The 19955-nt window shown below is 40.0% G+C and overlaps 1 protein-coding gene and 1 long non-coding RNA gene across 23 annotated transcripts in view; one reads left to right on the plus strand and one right to left on the minus strand.

Moving 5' to 3' along the window:
- The window catches only part of LOC144576993 (uncharacterized), a 52906-nt gene extending 47823 nt beyond the window's left edge, over positions 1–5083 (plus strand). Inside the window, exon 4 of the long non-coding RNA XR_013520049.1 lies at positions 4620–5083. This is a non-coding gene — a long non-coding RNA (uncharacterized LOC144576993). The remainder of the gene's footprint in view (positions 1–4619) is intronic.
- The window catches only part of LOC100393071 (BEN domain-containing protein 5), a 1596666-nt gene that overhangs the window by 394688 nt on the left and 1182023 nt on the right, over positions 1–19955 (minus strand). The window lies entirely within an intron of this gene.

The raw sequence follows: 19955 nt of genomic DNA on the forward strand, positions 1-19955 counted from the left end.
ATCACAGCACAGCTATTGTCCTAGACTGGATGCCATGAAACCCTGAGGGTAGAGAAGTGGGTATAGGAGGCTGCAGCTGGCGAAGTGGTAAGCAGCCCTTTTAGAGACTTGAGCCAGGATTCCTTAAGCTCAGTCCTCCTGCCTACTTTTTCTCTTTTCTACACTTGATTTTTTCTAGATCTCTGTTTCTGTTTTCTTAAAAGGTATCCAAACAAACTCCACTTTGAGAGTCATTGCTCTAGGTTGCAAATTGCAGGAGCTTTCAATCATCTGGCATTTTGTGCAGTGGAGGCCTTGCCATATTTTACCTCCCCTGCGTTTCCCTCTTTATCTTGCCTCTATCCAAGAATGGCTTCCTGAAATTCTGCCTAAGCAGAAAGAGGAAGGCAGAAACATTTTTAAACTAACTGTAGGTCCAGCTGAGTTCTAAGTACTTTGATGTATCAATTTTTTTTCATACTCTTGACAATTGTGCAGGAGAAAGACATGATATTTTGAGAGAAGAAACTGTCTGTCCAAGACATCTTCATTAAATGGCAGGGTCAGGTTTAAAATTTAGTCAGTTCTGATTCTGGCCCTAAAGTCCAAAATATGGCAATGCATATAAATCATCTAGCATTATGCCTGGTACTTAAAAGGTTCTCAGTAAAAAGATCTATTTAGTATTGATGCTGTTGTTATTATAGAACATCCGATCCTTGGTTTATATGAGCTGCCTCTTACTTTCTCATGAATTTTACTTATTTAAATCTCAGAGATTTGATCTGCCACTAGGGCAGGAACCTCCTCCTCAATGTCCCCACCAGTTGTATGAATGGCTTCTGCTTCATCTCCTTTCTTGGTAGAGAAACCACTGCTTTTTTTGGTTAGACAGCTCTACTTTGAGTAAGGTTAAAAGCTGCTTCCTGATGACATAATCACAATTTCTAGCTACCTTAGTCCTTGACAACAGTTTGGAGAACTGAAGAAGGTATGAGTTGTCTTCTCTCCAGTCTAAATATTCCCAGGTCTTTTCTTCCTTACTCATAAGACCTGGTCTCAGATCTCCTTCTCCTCAGGGTCACCCTCCTTCTCCATTAACTTTGATCTGTTTCAGTCAAAATCTCTGTAAGATTTCTCTACCCCTTGCTTCAGTGACTAAAAGGAGCTCCAGAGCCCTTCAGTTCCTTCTCAATCACACATACCTGTTTTCCTGCCAGCTTATAACTCATTCCAGTTGACATTTTCAGCCAAACAATGCAACTCTAAGATGTCACTAATCTACACAGGAAGAACATATTCTAGCACTGATATGAAACACCCACCCACCCATGTGGACTAGAAGGAATGCTGGAGCCAGACCTTCTTCCTTCCCTAATATGGAACCAGGCCAGTGGGATATCTAGCTCAAGCCATCTCTCCCAAGGCCAACCTATGTGGCTTGGCACTTTCTTCATGGATAAGGGAAGAATCTATTGTGTCCTTTTATCATACACTTGACTTTGTGATGATCGCAGTTGGTAAAGATGGCCTATTTATCTGAAATGTATTTTTTTCTAATTAAAAACCATTGCTAAATGGTGACTCTATGCCTAGGATTCTTTAAAGAAAAAAGGGAAGATAACTTGACAGAGTCAGACAGGGCTAGGCTTGTGTCCTGGGTCTTCTGTCTCTGGCCTCAAACTTCACAACCCTAAACTGAGCAAGTGAGACTGAAATCCACCAGTGACTGTGAGCCAAATGCAACCAGGTAGTGTGTTTATTGGCTCCCTCTTCTGATGTAGAAACTCCCTCAGAATCTGTAGCCAGCACACTGGGGGCTCAAAGGACAAAGTCAGAATTTAAAAGGGATCACATTTAAACTATCCTCTCACATTGCAGTTTTCTGTGCATGTATCAGTGTTCCTCACTAGATGAGGAGCATCTTAAGGGTCTAGAACATCTGTTACTAATCTTAGTAAAATAAGCATATGTCACAGAGTTGCTCTCATAAGTATTTGCTGAACTCAACTGAACTAGTCCCCAAATCCACATAAATTATCCTCTCAAACCTCCATGCCTTTGCTTATGCTATCATCTCTGTCTACCCTCTTGAAATCTTCCCAGAAGTCTCTCTTCTCTTCTCAAGACTTCCATGAAGTCTTCTCTGAACACCATCTCCCAAACCTAACCATGTTATCTTCCTTTCTAAGAGCAGAATTTCATACTGTCCTCCAAGCATCTTGCAAAGCCTGTCTCACTAGGATCCTCAAGTAGTAAGAAAGACAATGAAGACAGTACATGATACATGACAGTATACATGATACATGACCATATACATGATACATGACAGTATCATGTACTGTCTTCATTGTCTGTCTTTTTCATGTACTGTCTTTCTCACAGGAGAAAGTATCATGTACTGTCTTCATTGTCGGTCTTTCTCACCAGGATCCTACTTGAGGACAGGGTTAAGTCATTTCACCTCTGTGCTGGAGTTCCCAGAACAAAGGTCTGGAAGAAATGTTTGATGCCATCTAGCTAAGTGTTTCAGTGATGCTGTTACTCCTCTACAATGACCCTGTTGATTAGGAATCAATCAGCATGGAGAGTAAACTTACTCTTTCTTTTCCAAGACTTTTCCTCTGTTACATCTTTGGGGTTTCTTCCCTTTAAGATTTTGCTCCTGCTATTTCTGTAGCCAGGAATACTGTCAATCCATTTCCTCTGCGAGGGCTTCTGTACTGTCTGTACCATCTCTGTGGTGATAAATGAACACTTACCTGGTGACAAGCCATTTAACCTACAGATCACTGACATATGTATGCACCACCTAGTGGCACAAACAGATATGTGTAGGCTATTGTTTTAACCTCTAGCTCTTAAAATAGGATTACAAAATCTGTATGTTCTATATGCAATCGAAAACAAAAGTGTATGTTCCAGAATGACTCTGCAGTATTTAGCTAAGAAACTGGAATATTTAAATAATCCCTCAAAGTCATTCAAAAACAAAAGGATTGAAATGAAAGTGAAAATTTTCCTTACTAGTCAACCTGGCACAATCATTTCAGATTGCCAAAGAAAACTGTGTGACAGCTTTATATTTGTAAAAATATAAAGAGGAGATATATTTGTAAAAATATAAAGAGCACACGGTTTATAGAATTTGACCAATAATGCACAGTCAGCTACATACAGACAGGGGCATGTTGGACATAAAGAATTACCAAATTAGGCCGGGCATGGTGGCTCACGCCTGTAATCTCAGCACTTTGGGAGGCCAAGGCAGGCAGATCATGAGGTCAAGAGATCGAGACCATCCTGGCCAACATGGTGAAACCCTGTCTCTACTAAAAATACAAAAATTAGCCAGGCATGGTAGCACGCGCCTGTGGTCCCAGCTACTCGCTGAGGCAAAAGAATTGCTTGAACCCAGGAGGTGGAGGTTGCAGTGAGCTGAGATTGCCGCACTGCACTCCAGCTTGGTGAGAGAGCAAGACTCTGTCTCAAAAAAAAAGGAATTACCAAATCATTATAATTGGTTGCTGACTGAGAGAGACTAAGGAAGGCAGAGCCTTTGCATGTGCAGTAGTGGTTGTGTATGTGTGTTTGTATGTGTGTGTATGTTTGGGGTCGGGGAGAGGACATTCTTCTCAGGCAAAAGAAGTCCACATTTGGATACAGGGGCATGTATCCAAATGTGCCTGTGTGGTATTCTATGGACTGCTAAAGGGATATGGGTATGCCAGTGTTGGGTCAATCAGGAAGAGATATGTGGATGCCTGGCTGTGTATACCCCTGCATCCAGCTTTCCCTGATAAACATGGTGCCATGGACATTCAGAAGAAATCAATTTCTGTGCTTAGCCGCTGTGTGGTGAATGCTGAGTATGACTCCATAAGAACATGGAGGGTGGGGATTCTAAGGTCAACAGGAGTAACTTCTGAATTGGGTATCCAGGGATTGCCAGAATATCTATAGTGGATGCTTAAGGAATTGTCCACCAGCACCCTTGCTCCAGGAGTTATCCATTATTCCCCCATGCATCCAGTGAATGCTGTTATGTTAGTACCATGTCACCCCACCTCTAGTCACAGTGGACTTCTCCAAAGGTGGAAGTTCTAAAAGCTGGGCTAATTAGACACCTCACCCAAGAACTTTAGACCTTTTCTGGATTCAATTATTCTCGCTGAAAACCATAGTTGTCCCAAATTAAAGAAGCTATCTTTAAAATTTTCATATTTATGAAAATCACACATGCTGATTTTTGTCATTTTCCAAAATTTCAGAAAATTCAGAATAAAAGTAGAAAAATTACTTTGAGTCAACTGCAACCAGGAACTGGGAATATTTCCAGAAAATTCAGAGTAAAAGTAAAAAGTAATGAAATCCTACCACTGAAAGAGAACCATAGTTAATATTTTGGTGTATTTTCTTATCATCTTTCTCACTATGTGTATATATTTAATGAGATTGTATTTATATATAATATATGAAGTACAATTCTAATCTTGTGCAACATTATGTTCATATTATTTTTCATCCCAGGCTAAGTCTTTGTTTTGAAATAGGAAAGTATAAGTCACATATATTTATGGTCATAACTAATACATTTGATCTTACTACTGTGATTTTGTTTCTAATCTTTTTCTTTTCAGGGAAGGTAACATTAATCAACAAGATACCAACAGGATAAACACTTGCTTATTTTGTCACAAGGAGCCAGTTTGAAAAGCCCAGCTACTGCAGCCTACCAATGTAGACAAAGGATTCTGAATCTGGGAGACTCTTCAGGCCCTATTCAACTTGGAAGATACTCTTTATCTCTTCATATCCGAAGTCCCTATGACTGCAGTTACAGAAAGCATTAAAAAAAAAAGAAAGCATTCTGAAGAGTGCTGGATTCAAAATCAGACAGACAAAGGTGAATTCTGATTCTATAACCTCTCAGCTCTGTTATCCTAAGCAAGTTACTTTAGCTAGCTGGCAATGAGGTTCTCAGCCATAAAAAGAGTATACATCAACCTCCAGGGACCTAACAGGAAGGAGAAGCAAAGAGAAAAAGGAAGAATCACTCTAAACAGGGGAGCAGCAGGCAGGGGTGGAGTAATGCACTGGTTGAAAACCAGGAATTCTGAGTGCTGGCTACAGCTCTGTGTCACCTCAGGCTGAACCTTTGGTTTTCTCACTATCTGGTACCTATCCCTTTATGACAGCCTCTTAGAGATCTCCCAGCTTCTAGTCTTCCCTCCTCCAGGTCATCCTCCACACTGCAGCTGGAGTGAGCTTTCTAGAAATGCACATCTTAAAACTCATCAGGACTCCTATAAGACAAAGTTTTAGCCTTAGGTGACTACTGGACTTCTATAGCCTGGCTCCTGCCTTCCATCTCTTGTCCTCTCTGACTTTGAGCTCCAGCTACGATCAGCCACTTCTGGTTGCCAAATTTGCTGTGCTTTCGTCATTTGCCTTTGCACATGTTGTTCCTCTAATTGGAACAACAACCCCATACCCAAACTAGTGAGGAATTGTCTAACTAATTCCTGCTTGTTATTTGGCTAACTCATGTCACCTCTGTTGTAAAGCACTTCTTAATTGGCCAAGGCTATACTAGGTCCGGTCCTTCCCTTCAGAGCAGCATCATGTTGTACTTCCTCCCTATTCCTCCATCCTCTCTAGTGGTTGTATTAGTTTCCTGAAGGCAGGGGCTGTGCCCTCGTTATTTCTCTCCTCTCAGGGACTGGCCTAGCACCTGACCAACAGATAATGCTCCATTAAGATTTGGTGATTACTTGCTACCAGCATGGCAACTAGACAGGGTCCCACTGAATTGGTCACCAAAAGAGGTCTTTAGTTTTACCCCTTGTCTCCCAATAGGCACACATCAACATACCCATACAACACTCATGCTCTGCCCCCATAATGTTTGTGAAAACTCTGTTTCTGTCTTGGGGACCCAGGAATTGGGCCACAGAGAATTTGGCCTTCTTTATCTTGATGGGTAGTTACGAGTCTATGGTTAAAAATGGACTTTTCGTTTTGGTCACGACTGCATTGCAATTACCTCCCAGAATGAGAAGGGACGTGGTGTTCTGGGAGCTCAGTGGCTGGTTTGATGTGTGGGGTTCTGCGTGGTAGAAGAGAATAGTCACTGATTATGTGTTCTGTTTTGCTTTCTGTGTTTCGTGCAAGATAGCTATTTGGGGAAAAGGCAGTCTTTCACAGCATAGACTGGAGATAATTTAAAGAAGAGCACCAGTAATCCCCAGGCATTCTCCTGTCACTCTAAGCCAGCCATCAGGGGGAGGACCTGGGAATCAACACTCTCCAGAAACAGGGGCCACAGGGGCATAGGCACACATTTGGCTTCAGGGCTCAAGCCTTTTCCATTCCTGTAGCCCCTCCCTTCTCTGCTCAGTTCATCCCCTCCCCCAGCCATAGTCACTTTCTAGGCATGTAGGGATCCCACGCCCCCTCCCTGCCCTATCCCAAGAGCAGCCTGCTTCCTGGAATATATTTTATGTAGCACAGGCCTCTCTCTAAACTTACTGCTTCTAATCTCTCTTATTCCAACTGTAGCCTCTTCACTGACTATAGGACTGATCATCCTAAAATTAAATTTGCTCTTTTCTTTGAATAATTTAATGATTTCCATTGCATTTTTTTTGGAAAGACTAGATTCCTTAGTTTGGCATTCAAGGAGGGTACCAAAACTTTCCACGAGTTGTATGTGGTATTTGAAAAACCAGTTTTTACATTATAATACTTACATCAAAATATTACCTATTTGGAAAACAAACAAAAAAGTACCTATTATTTTCAGAACCAAGTTTCAGACAATAAAGTTGGGCCTGTAATTATGTCAGTCAGTGTAATATGAGGTAGACTGATCCTCATCTGGCAGGAGGAAGGAGTGGGAGGGGCCAGTCACCTCTGTGAGGAAAGAGAGCAGGGATCATCAAAATTTGGGAAACATTTATCTCAAGGCCCTGAGCTCATGTCCACCCCCCAAGCCTTCTATATCCATGACCATCCTGTGCACCACCACCTTACCTGCTTCCAACCTTGGCTCCTGCCCTTGACAAGACTTTCTTTCTACCTCTCCTTTTGCTGAACAACTGATGGGCAACATGGCTTTCCCAGATTAACACGTTGTCTCAACTCTATAACTCTCCATATATTTATTTGTTAATTCAACAAATGCCAATGAAGCATTTGCTCTGTATGTACCAGGCATCTTGCTGGGGATAGAGTGAGAAAGACACAGCCCCTGTCCTCAAAGGGCTAACTAGCTAACAGTGAAGTGGGGAAGACAGGTATGTTAAGCAAATAATCATACACTGTAAATTTATTTCTATTATGGTAAGTGTTCCCAAGGAAAGTATGGGAAAAGGTATTCTGAACAGGGTTCAAAGTATCCCTCAAGCTTTACCTTGGTCCACTGACTGATATCTGGATGCCATACCTGATCACCTCTCAACCTCACTGCCTTCAAGGGAAACCTGAACAGTGGCTGAGGCTCACCCTCCCTTTCCAGGACTTACCCCTGTAGGAATAATAAAAAATGCTTTAGCATTTTACTCAGAGAGAGAGTGGACAAGAGTGGACATCACTCAAGGCTGAAATAATATTCCACAACTAAGGTTTATAATCCAGTGGGAAGCAGAGTGGGGTAGCAAACAACACCTGGGGCTGCACATATGGGATTGCTTCAATATATTTGGCAGAGTAGTTTCTGCTCCTGTAGCTTTCTTATATTGGAAGATTCAGGCATGCAAGTGTCTTTCATCCCCAGGGCAACTTAAAGGAGCATCGTGGTTCAGCCTCTTGGTTCACAAAAGCAGGGCAAGTGGAAATAGAGAGGAGCATATAAAACTGCAAAGACAATTTGCAAGTAGTGGCTGAAGCAGCTGCGATTTGCTGAGCACTTTGTATGTACCAATCCTCACAACAGCTGTTTGAGGCAGGTATCGTTGCCCGTTTTTACAAATGAAGAAACGTACTCAAGGTCAAAGCTGTTAAGTGGAAAAACCTATACTCAAACTCATACTGATTGCCCCTGAAGCCTATACTCCATTAGCCATGACAGCAGTTAGTTGTGAGGGATGAGGAAAAAATCTTGGCTTCTTCTCAGGTTTAGAGGCAGAAAAGCAGCATGAATTGCCATGGGTGACCACACACCTGGAGCAGCCTCTGCACAAGGGAGTGAAAGAAGCTACAACTCCAGTGTGATCTTTTGTACTTTTCCTCCATAGTGTTCACAATTTGAAATTCTCTATTTACTTGTGTTTATATTTGATTAATGCTATTCTCATTACAGTCTAAGCTCCATGGAAAAAGGACAGTGTTTAAGTCTCCTGGCAGTGTGGGCTCAGTCTAGATATGTGTTAGACAAATACAGAATACAGAAGCCTTGATTGAGTTCCTAAAAAGCACTGGATAAACAGCTGAAACCCTTACTCCTGCTGGAGAGAAATAAAACATGCATCATCCTAAAGCCTTACACAGTCAGATGGGGGTTGTGCTAGAGAACTTCACTTTCCTCTGCTCTGGAGGACAGACCCAGGCAGCAAGAGATAGTGAGAGGAAGGCTGTTCCATTCATGAGTCAGAAGATTACATGCTAGGGCAGTAGTTCTCTGCTCTAGCCTTACAAGGCCATATGAGGACCTGCAAGAACAGACAGATATTTCAAATGACAGTAGGTTGTGCTCAAGGCTGACAAATGTCCACCCAGTGCACCCATGGGCCTCACAGCATTTAGGCATTGATTACCTAACGTGTCTTATGTTACAGTTGGATGGTTACATATTAGTCTACCTCTTCTCTTTTCATATCCCACCCTCTGCCTTCTCTTTCAACATGAGGAACTGAATATTTTTCATATATTACAGTTTTTTAAAAATACCTGTTCCTTGATAGGGCCTTGAGATGTTTGTTGCAGATGTGGTGTTTTAGCTTATTGCCAGAGCAAGTTTCATGATTATAATTTTTATATGTTTTGAATAAGTCATAACATTTATTTTTGTGGAATCAAACTTTAGAATTAAAAAGATATGCCTTTCAGGACTTCAAATTATACTTCGGTGCTATGATTACTCTTCATTAAGGAAGTTAAGATGCAGCATGCATGAGGCTATCCCAAATCTGCTGGAATGTCAGAGCAAGGGTCTTTGGAGATTCATTAGCCCAACAATTTTAAAGAGTAAGCTGAGGCCACAGAAGGAAAGGGATCTGCTCCAAGTCACGTGCCATATTGTTCTATACTGTTTACTTATATCTCTCCTTCAATATGGTAGACAAAGCAGATTTATGTCTATAACCCAGTACCCAGAAAAGAAAAAATTGTCTAAGAAAGCAAATTAGTGGGGTGGGAAGTAGAGGAAGGGGAATCATTTAGTTAGTAATTTGTTCTGAGTTCCAAAGTTATGTTATTTATTTGATTCAAGCTGTTTTAACTGAAGAGTTACCAAGAAGGCTTCCTTTAAGAGGTGGTAATTAATGTAGCCCCCAAAAGATGGGAACTATTTTACTTTGCATTAGGGAAGTTGGGCAAACTTTTAAGAAACAATAAAAGGAAAGAAACCTAGGTTGGCAATGAGGCCCTAGCTACGTTTTCTCTCCAAATATGGGTCTGTTATGCTTGACATTCAGTTCTTAAGACTATCAGGAAATCTCTCTGAAACACCACATTCTGTTTGTTTCTTTACATATTTAATGATTTAATATAAAATATACTAATTCCAAAAAAGAATGTGAAGCTCTTACAGTAAAATAAATATAACAGAATAAAAATAATGCAATTAAAGATATGGAAGAAAAAATAAGGATAGGCAAAATTAGAAGATACTAGTTGCAAGGTTGTGACTGACAATTATATCCTTGGGGTCCTTAGAAAGGGTATATTGAGGCCTATGGTGTGGTAGGACTTGCCCACTTCTTGTAGTGACACAGCTGCAGACTGAACTCCCCTGTGTCGTTTGAATAAGGATTAGGAGCACAGAGATAGGTGAGATATGGTAGCAGAGAGAGCAATGGTGCCAGAACAAGAAGCACCCGCTCTGGGCCACAGATCAGAGCAAAAACCAACCGGCCAAGTCCTAGCTTACATGTTCACCAGCTGTAGAGTCCTCGAACAAATGACTTCACCTCTTTCTCATTTTTGCTTCTCTAAAATGGGGATTAAATGTTTTTAAACTGGATATAACTTTACTCAGAAGATTTATGTTACAAGAAATATTACTATAGTAATAGGATAGAATATAAAATTCTCTTTTGAAAGATAAAACATTAAAGCATGTAAACTTCAGACTTTTTGAGTATCAAGGTCACTCTCTAGTTGGGAGGAAGAGTTTGGAGGCTGTGACTTTTAAAGGGATCCTCTCACACTCAAGTACGTTTTCAATAGTATTTATTTTTTGGTTCCCGCTCTCCTTTAGATTCGGCAATTGTACAAAGTGGCTCACAGTAGCTCCACACAAAACTGCAGTATAGACTGAATGAAATGGATCAGGCACACTTGGAAGTCAGCAGCTGTGGGTTCTGGCCCCAGCTTTGCCACGAACTTGGTGTAGTAATTAACAATTTACCTCTGCCCCACACTGTCTAAGTGACCTTGGAAAGGTCGGTTAAATACTTGAAATGGGTTTAACAAAACCCACCCACGAGTAAAGCAGTTAGCTTCAAGCTTGACACAAAACCTCTTGGTAAATGGTATAGTCTTGTAAAATTTTATTATTATTATTATTATTATTTTTTGAGACAGAGTTTTGCTCTTGTTACCCAGGCTGGAGTGCAATGGCGCGATCTCGACTCACCGCAACCTCCGCCTCCTGGGTTCAGGCAATTCTCCTGCCTCAGCCTCCTGAGTAGCTGGGATTACAGGCACGCACCACCATGCCCAGCTAATTTTTTGTATTTTTAGTAGAGATGGGGTTTCACCATGTTGACCAGGATGGTTTCAATCTCTTGACCTCGTGATCCACCCACCTCGGCCTCCCAAAGTGCTTGGATTACAGGCTTGAGCACCACGCCTGGCCAAAACTTTAATTTTTAATTCCCAAATCCTTTGCTTGGAAAGCCTTTCTTCCTCTCTTTCCTTATATATGACTTCTCTCATACATCACCTCCCTCTGGAAGCTGCCTTTGTTCTTCCAGGCTGGGCCAGCTACGGCCTCAAGGCTTACTCAGCACCTTGGCCACAGACGTTATTGCTGTGTGTTACAATGATCTGTCTGAGTCATCTGACTGTGATCTTTTGCCGGCAAGGACTCTGTATGATTCAGATTGGTATCTCCAGCTCCTACCACTGCACTTGGCACATAGCAGGCTCTCAGTCATGTTTGCTGAATTGCACGACACTGTGGAGTTCCTGTGAAAAATATCATGACATTCAAAATAAAACTCTGGCACTGAAAGTGATACAACATTAATCTGTATTCCTGCCCAGCCGGAGTAATGCCTCTTCACGATGTCAGAGTTATATATACTCCAGGAAGTAAAAGTGCCAGGCCATAAAAGTCTATTTTCTGTATTTGACTGGCTCTCATGCAAGCTCCATTCTATGCTGATTGACCAAGACTTTCCACAAAAAATTGTCAGCTTGATTATGAGGAAAGAATCCAGATCTAATTGTCCTTTGTAAGCTTGGGACAGAAGGTATTGTTGCTTGAAAAATGGAACTGTCTAAATTAATTTTCCTGAAACAAACATCTTTGCCAAATAAAAGCAATGCATAATAACAACCCCATAATTAAAAGCAAAATGATACCTTTTGTTACATGGGGAAAGCAAATGTGTTCACTATAAAATAAAAGACCAAAATGTTATTTTCTTGGTTCTCCAGGGACACATCTTGAAATCTGTTGAGAGGGGTCAGTGTGTGTGTGTGTTTGTGTGCGCATGTGTGTGCATGCAAACATCCTCACTTGTGTTTAGAAGTAGCATGTAATAAAAAAGATATCTCCTTTCTTTGTTACTGAAAAAAAAAGTTTTGAAAAACAAGCATTTTAAATTTCTTACTTCTCAACAATGCAGCCAGAATATTCTAAAATTTCCTTACACTTCGTATAGACAAGAATTGGAAAAGTGAGGGAAATTCACATTTCTTGAACTGCCTTTATTTTCCCTTGCCTAAGTTTCCTAACACATTTTTAATTTATTTCAATTTTTTGATAAATATATATCTTTGTACACTGACAAATGCTTTCTTAAAAAGTTAATTAAGATTTAAAATTTTAGTGAACATCTACTATGCAAATAATGCTTTACTTGTGTTTACTTCTTTTATCCTCACAACATTTCTGTACCATAATGCAGGCATTAACTCCATTTTAGAGATGAGAAAACTGAAACTCAAAGAAGTTAAGTAAATTGTTCAAAGTCATAAAGATAGTAAGTGATGGAGCTAAGATTTAAACTGAGCTTTTGATTCTGAAGCCCATGTCCTTAAAAATATTTTTACCATATTATACAGTATTAAATAATTATATCAATGATATCAAAATAAAAAATGAAAAATACATATAAAATCTCAATATCACAACAGTTATTTTCTTTTTTTAAAAATTTTCATAGGTTATTGGGGAAAAGGTGGTATTTGGTTATATGAATAAGTTCTTTAGCGGTGATTCGTGAGATTTTGGTGCACCCATCACCTGAGCAGTATACACTGCATCCCATTTGTAGTCTTTTATCCCTCACCCCCTTCCCACCCTTTCCCCCAGAGTCCCCAAAGTCCACTGTGTCATTGTTATACCTTTGCATCCTCATAGCTTAGCTCTGACTTATGAGTGAGAACATACGATGTTTGGTTTTTCATTCCTGCATTACTTTACTCAGAATAATAGCCTCCAGTCTCATCAAGGTCACTGTAAATGTGGTTAATTCATTCCTTTTTATGGCTGAGTAGTAGTCCATCATATATACATACAAGTTTCTTTATCCACTCATTGATTGATGGGCATTTGGGTTGGTTCCACATTTTTGCAATTGTGAATTGTGCCGCTATAAACGTGTGTACAACTATCTTTTTTGTATAATGACTTCTTTTCCTCTGGATAGATACCCAGTAGTAGGATTGCTGGCTCAGATGGGGTTCTACTTTTACTTCTTTTAGGGAATCTCCACACTGTTTTCCATAGTGGTTGTACTCATTTACATTCCCAACAGCAGTGTAGTGCTCTCTGTTCACCACATCCACACCAACATCTATTATTTTTTTATTATGGCCATTCCTGTAGGAGTAAGGTGGTATCACATGGTAGTTTTGATTTGGATTTCCATGATCATTAATGACCAACAGCTATTTTAATTTTTTCCATGCTTTTTTCTAGACCTGGTTTAAGTATCTGTGCTTCTGATGTATAATGTAATAATCATATATTAAAAACAAACATATAATTATGGCATTAACATGCTGTTGTGACTATGTGTATTCTGTTATTTTTAGCTTATATCATAAGAATGTTCCCAATACTGTTAACATAATTATTGTAAATGTTATTTTAATTACTTCATAATGTTCCATTTATGGAATGTACATAGTTTAGTTAAATTTTAATATAAGACATTTAGGCTGTTATTATTTGGTTATTATAAATAAGATCACAAAAAACATCTTCCTGAATATACTTTTTTTCTATATTTGGGTAACATGGGTAAGATGAATACCCATGAGTGAAATTCCTGGGTGTAAAAGTTTGTACCTTTTTAATACACTTGGTACAGATTGCCACATTGCTTTATGGTAGGATCACTCCAGTTTACACTTCCATGAATAGTGTGCGAGATAAAGATTTTACTTTAGCCTTGCCAGCATGTGGGATTATAACTTAAATTTTTTTTTTGTTAATATAATAGGTATCATATGGTATTGAACTGCTGTTTTAATTCCTTTTTTAAAAGATGATTTAGTGGGTTTGAACTTTTTCATTATCTTGTTTATTCATTATAGTTCACATAGTGAAAGCTGACTTTTCACATGTATCTGCCAGTCATTAAGATTTTGACTCTGTTTGCATTTTAAACTCTCAGGGGATAATCACCTCTTTTGTTCTCAGTTTACCATCTTTAATGGCACTGGGAATATCCACTTGGGCCTGATTTGGCACCAAATGAAATGTTTTCTCTAAATAACAAGGCCCCTTTCAAAGCTTCCAGTCAAAGATGGATTCCAGCTAAAGTTGGAAATACATATCTAGATAGTGTTAATATAGCCCCACCAGAATTTAAGAATTCTCTGATCTTGATCTCCTCCCCTCCTCCTTTTATCCTCCCTGAGAATTGATAATGTCACTTCTCACAAGGCATGATGAGCTTTGCTCATCAAAGGCACTGATTGGGCCACTGTGTAAGAGGTGGGCCTCTTGCCAATGGTTTCTCTGGATCCCTTAATTCCTAGATGCTGCAGAAGGTAGAAGGGTCCTAGTACCTCCTCTATTTAGGAAGAGATATTCTTCTCACCCTCAGAGCAAGCTAGGCAAGATCCCACATGAGGTTTTGAGGAAAGAGAGCCACATCGGCTTTGCCTCCTGTTCAAAAGGAGTTCTCCTGGCTGGGCATGGTGGTTTATGCTTGTAATCCCAATGCTTTGGGAGGCCAAGGTGGGAGGATTGCTTGAGCTCAGGAGTTTGAGACTTTGCCTCTTAAGACTGGAATTACTGGGCAGGAGTCTAGCTTTGTTGCCCTTGGGCAGGGGCAACAAAGTGAGTCTGTCTCTGAAAAAAAAAAAATAGGCAAAAAGGAGTTCTCTCAAAACACAGAACCCATAGTGGGATCCACCAGTTTTAAGTGTTTTTTGCTTGTTTTGTTTTTGGTTTGGTTTGGTTTTGGTGAGATTTTTGGCAGATGTTGTACAATAGCTGGATGTATTTCCCTCTAAGACATTGTGGGAAAGATTTATATTAGGTTAGGATTTAGGGGTAGACATCCCCGAGTAGCAGCTGTCTACTTACTATCTATAAATATCATGGGGCACCTTATTTTGATGCTTCCAAAGAATAGCAGTCACTCAACTGCCATAGTACTGACTACATACATGACTTTGCTCTAAGCCCCAGGGAAGGGTGGGAGGTCGGCATAAACACTTATATGGGCTAGGCATTTAGATTTTACTGGCTCACTTAAGCCCCACAATATTATGAGATATGTTTCATAATTCCAATTTATAGATGAAGAAACTGACATTCAGCAATGTAAAGAAATTCATCCATGATCACGCAGCTGAGTTGTTCCTCCCTGATCCACTTGCAATGCCCTCAATCCATTCTCTATCCCATAACAAGAGTAAAATTTCAAAAATGCAAGTTTAAAATTTGAAAATTCAAAAATGCAAATCTGCATTTACAAAATGCTGTCTAATTTAACTGATATGGTTTAAAATCCCATGTTGGATTGTAATTACCAGTGTTAGGGGAGGGACCTGGTGGAAGGTGATTGGTTCATGGGGGTGGATTTCCCCCTTGCTCTTCTCATGATAGTGTGTGAGTTCTCATGAGATCTGATGGCTTAAAAGTCTGTGGCACTTTCCCCTTCACTCTCTCTCCTGTCATCATATGAAGATGTACTTGCTTCACCTTTACCCTTCTGCCATAATTGTAAGATTTCTGAGGCCACCCAGCAATGACTCATGTACAACCTGTAAAACTGGGAGTCAATTAAACCCCTTGTCTTTATAACTACCCAGTCTCAGGTAGTTCTTTATAGTCATGTGAAAACAGACTAACACACTTCCAATGTGATCATGCTGCCCCTGCCTGCCTGTCTGCCTTGCAGCATCCAAGCTTGCCACCACTCCCCTCTGATTCTAGGTTCCTGATTAGCCAGGCCGATCTTCTTTATTCCTCAATGTACAATCCTTTTTATTTCTTCCATGTCTTCTTTTAAAACAAATTTCATTTACTTTTTACTTTAATTTTTTCCCCTCAGCTTTAATAAGGTATAATTGAAAAATAAAAGTTATATATATTTACAGTGTATAATACAATGTTTTAATATATGTATATGTTGTTAAATGATATGATATGACATATAGTGTATTAGTCTGTTCTCACGTGGCTATAAAGAACTACCTTAGATATACCTAGAATATCCTCACCATAAAAAAATAATAAGTATGTGAAAGACAGATATGATAAATTAAGCTATTATCATATCTCTCAGATACTTACTATTTTTCGTGGTGAGAACATTTAAGATATATTCTCTAAGCAATTTTCAAGTAAAATTATTGTCACCATGCTGTACAAAAGATCTCCAAAACTTATTCCTCCTGTCTAACTGAAACTTTGTACCCCATGACCAACATGTGCCTGTCCTCAACCTCCATCCCAAGCCTCTGGCAACCACTGTTCTACTCTTTGTTTCTATGAGTTCAATGTCTTTAGATTCCAATGTTTTTAGATCTCATATAAATGAGATCATATAGTACTTGTCTTTCTGTGCCTGGCTCATTTCACTTAGTGTAATGTCTTTCAGGTTTATGCTGTCACAAATGACAGGAGTCTCTTCTTTTTAAAGACTGAATAGTATTTCATTGGGTATACATACCACATATTTTGATCTATTCATCCATTAATGAACACTTAGGTTGATTACATAGAACAATGCTGCAATGAATATGAAAGTGCAGATTTTTCTTCAACATACAGATTGGATACACACCTGGAAGTGGAGTTGCTGGGTCATATGGTAGTTCTATTTTTCTTTTCTTTTCTTTTTTTTTGAGATAGAGTTTTGCTCTTGTTACCCAGTCTGGAGTGCAATGGTGCGATCTCAGCTCACCGCAACCTCTGCCTCCTGGGTTCAAGCAGTTCTCCTGCTTCAGTCTCCTGAGTAGCTGGGATTACAGGTGTGTGCCACCATGCCCAACTAACTTTTGTATTTTTAGTAGAGATGGGGTTTCACCATGTTGACCAGGATGGTTTCAATCTCTTGACCTCGTGATCCACCTGCCTTGGCCTCCCAAAGTACTAGGATTATAGGCGTGAGCCACCGCGCCCAGCCATGGTAGTTCTATTTTTATTTTTGAGAACCTCCATACTGTTTTCTATAATGGCTATACAACTTGCATTCCAACCAACAGTGTACAAAGGTTTCCTTTTCTCCACAACCTCACCAACACCCATTATCCTTTGTGCTAATAGCCATTCTAACAGGTGTTAGGTGATAGCTCATCACCTAACATGTTAGGTCCTCCATGTCTTCTTACATGTTGTTCCCTTTGCCTGTCACATTCTTGCTTGGCCAGCTACCTCCCACTCCTTTTTCAAATCTTAGTGATACAAGATTACTCATTTATAGTAGTTATGAGCTGCCAAAATTATAAGGTGATACAATGTTACTTCTATCTCTAAGTTTTCTTTGAACCTCCTCTCCCACTGCAGATTGGTTTACACATCATTTTTTGCTATGCTTGCATTTCCTCCTATCATAATACTTTTGGTATCATTCTACAATTGTTTGTTTATTTCCTTACTGGACTGTGAGCTCCTTGACGGTGAGAACAGTGTCCCATTCACCACTGTAACCCCACCATTGAATCACAGTGCGCAGCACAGAGTAGATGCCCAATAATACATTTCAATAAATTAATAAAGGAGCAGAATCAAACTAGACTACAGAGTTGGTAAATAGCTGGTGGTTTAAGAAGTCAGGGTGTTCTAAATTGCTTTCTTTTTGTAGCTACTTAGAGTTGCTGGATATTTCTGTCCCGCATTCCTTGGGTGACTGCTGGAATAAACGATAAAAAGAGGGTCTACCAAAACGACAAAGAGGAAGTCATTATTTATAGTTGATCAAGCCTTTGTTTTCCCAGGCACAGTTCCTCAGAGGGCCCTCTGCTCCTGGCCTGATACTCTACAAGCATTCTATAAAGGACAAAGTGTGGGCTTTGCAATTACATCTTGGTTTGACTCGTGCCTCTGCCTTTTTCTGGCTCTAGCTTTCTAGCGGCTCCGATTGAATAAATGCCTATTGTGTTTCAGGCGTCTGTTATTGGTACTTTATGTGTCTTAACTCAAATCTCTAAGTCTTTTTTACAAACCTGAATTGTAGGCATTACCATTCTTATACAGGTGAGAAAACTGAAGCTCTAAGAGTTACAGTTACCTTCTTTTAGGTGGCATAAGCTAAAAAATACCAGACCAGGGATTCAAATCGAAGTTTCACTGATTCCAGAGCCTAAAAAATTTTTTTTCACACTATATCACACTTCTTAGCTTCTCATGGTCTTCTAGTTATAAGCCCATAGTAGGTGATCAAAAAACGTGATAAATTATTTGCATTCTTCTTATGAAGCATAACAGTTTCTCCGAGTCAAACCTTTTCTTCCCTGAGCCAGCTCCTATATGTGGGCAGATGGAAGACGGTGACAATTGTCCACTGCTTCCTTGAATATTGCATTTGTATCCTGTTCACCAACATATTTACCAGATGTGTCTGTGAAAAAAGATGGATCAGAGAATAGAAGACATGCTTTTCTTCATCTGCCTATTCTATCCCTAAATATGTCAATATTTTTTCTGCAAGTTGAGCACCACATTGGATCCCCCTTGTCTCTGCTTCAAAGTCAAACAAGAATTCAGGAGCTGGCCCCCTATAGAGAAGGAAAGAACACTGACTCCAGTGCTCCAGTACTTACTCCAGTTGAAAGAAGAAAGAGCTCCTCATATTAAGATGGATGATTGAGAAAGAGTGAGAGAGAGAGAGAGAGAGAGAGAGCAAGAATGAGAACCTGAGAATGACAAAGAGAGAGAGGTAGATTTAAAAAAAGGTAAAAAAGCAACAGGGAAAAGGAAAGTGAGAATAAGACCCAGCTTTCTGAGACTCACTTGAGTGGGTGCTGGAAGGCCCCTGGAGATTGTCTAGTGCAGGGGTAGCAAACTGCACACTGGCCAAATCTGGTCTGCTTCCTGTTTTATATAGCTCACAGCTAAATATGATTTATATATATATATATTTAATAACTTACACAGATAAGAAAATAATATTTTGTAATGTGGAAATTATGTGAAATTTCACTTGCAATGTCCGTAAATATTTATTGGAACACAGTCACGCTCATTTGTTCATATACCATCTATGCCCACTTTTGTACCACAAAGGCAGAGGTGAGTAGTTGTGGCAGGGATTGCTGCTTGGTCTGCAAAGTTTAAAATATTTACTCTATTGTCCTATACAGAAAAAGTTTGCTGATCTACTAATTTAGTCCAAACTTTAGACCCAACAGCCAACTTGAAGGCATAGGTTATGTGCATATTATTTAAATCAATATTACTGTTACCTACTACAGGGTCTAACACCAAGACTGGCTACATAATTTATGGGGCTCTGGGCAAAATGAAAATGCAGAGTCCTCCCTTATTCAAAAAGCAGGAAAAAAAAATGGCATTAAAGGTACTCAAATGTAAAGCCTTTCCCTTTCTTCTGCTGTTTCTCTTGACCTAGCATGGCATTTTTAACCTCTTATTTAATGTTATGCTTTCTTGGGCATGGGGATGGTTGCAAAGTGAGTGCAGACCATCATGGTGCCCAGGGGCTCCCCACTGAGATAAGATGTATAAGTCCACAGGGCCCACTGGCTGCTGGTTATACCTCCTCATCTTGCCATCTTCCAGTGAAGAAAACAGAGAAGTCCAGTCAGACATCTCCCATTTCCATGGGTTGGCTTCCCCAGTCCACTGTAGATAGCAACCCAAAGGGTATTGCACCATCACACTGGGATGAGCTAGATAACTGGACAGGAGTGGACAACTGCTGAGCTGCTCATGCAGAAGCCTCTGTCAGGACCCACAAGCTCCCTTTCCCTTTTCTCCCCAAGATGGAACACACTCTGCCACTTCCATCCTGGGGAGAGGGAGGCCAGGTGGGCCTCAGGACACCAGCAGGTGAGAAAGTAGGTGACTAAGAGCCCTGCCTGAGGAGGTGGGGAGGTAGTAGGATGTGGAACTGTGTATATGCTGAGACTCCAGAGCCCTGGTGCATCCTTTATTGGCC

Source organism: Callithrix jacchus, chromosome 7 (genome assembly GCF_049354715.1).
Source record: "Callithrix jacchus isolate 240 chromosome 7, calJac240_pri, whole genome shotgun sequence".
Taxonomy (NCBI): domain Eukaryota; kingdom Metazoa; phylum Chordata; class Mammalia; order Primates; family Cebidae; genus Callithrix; species Callithrix jacchus.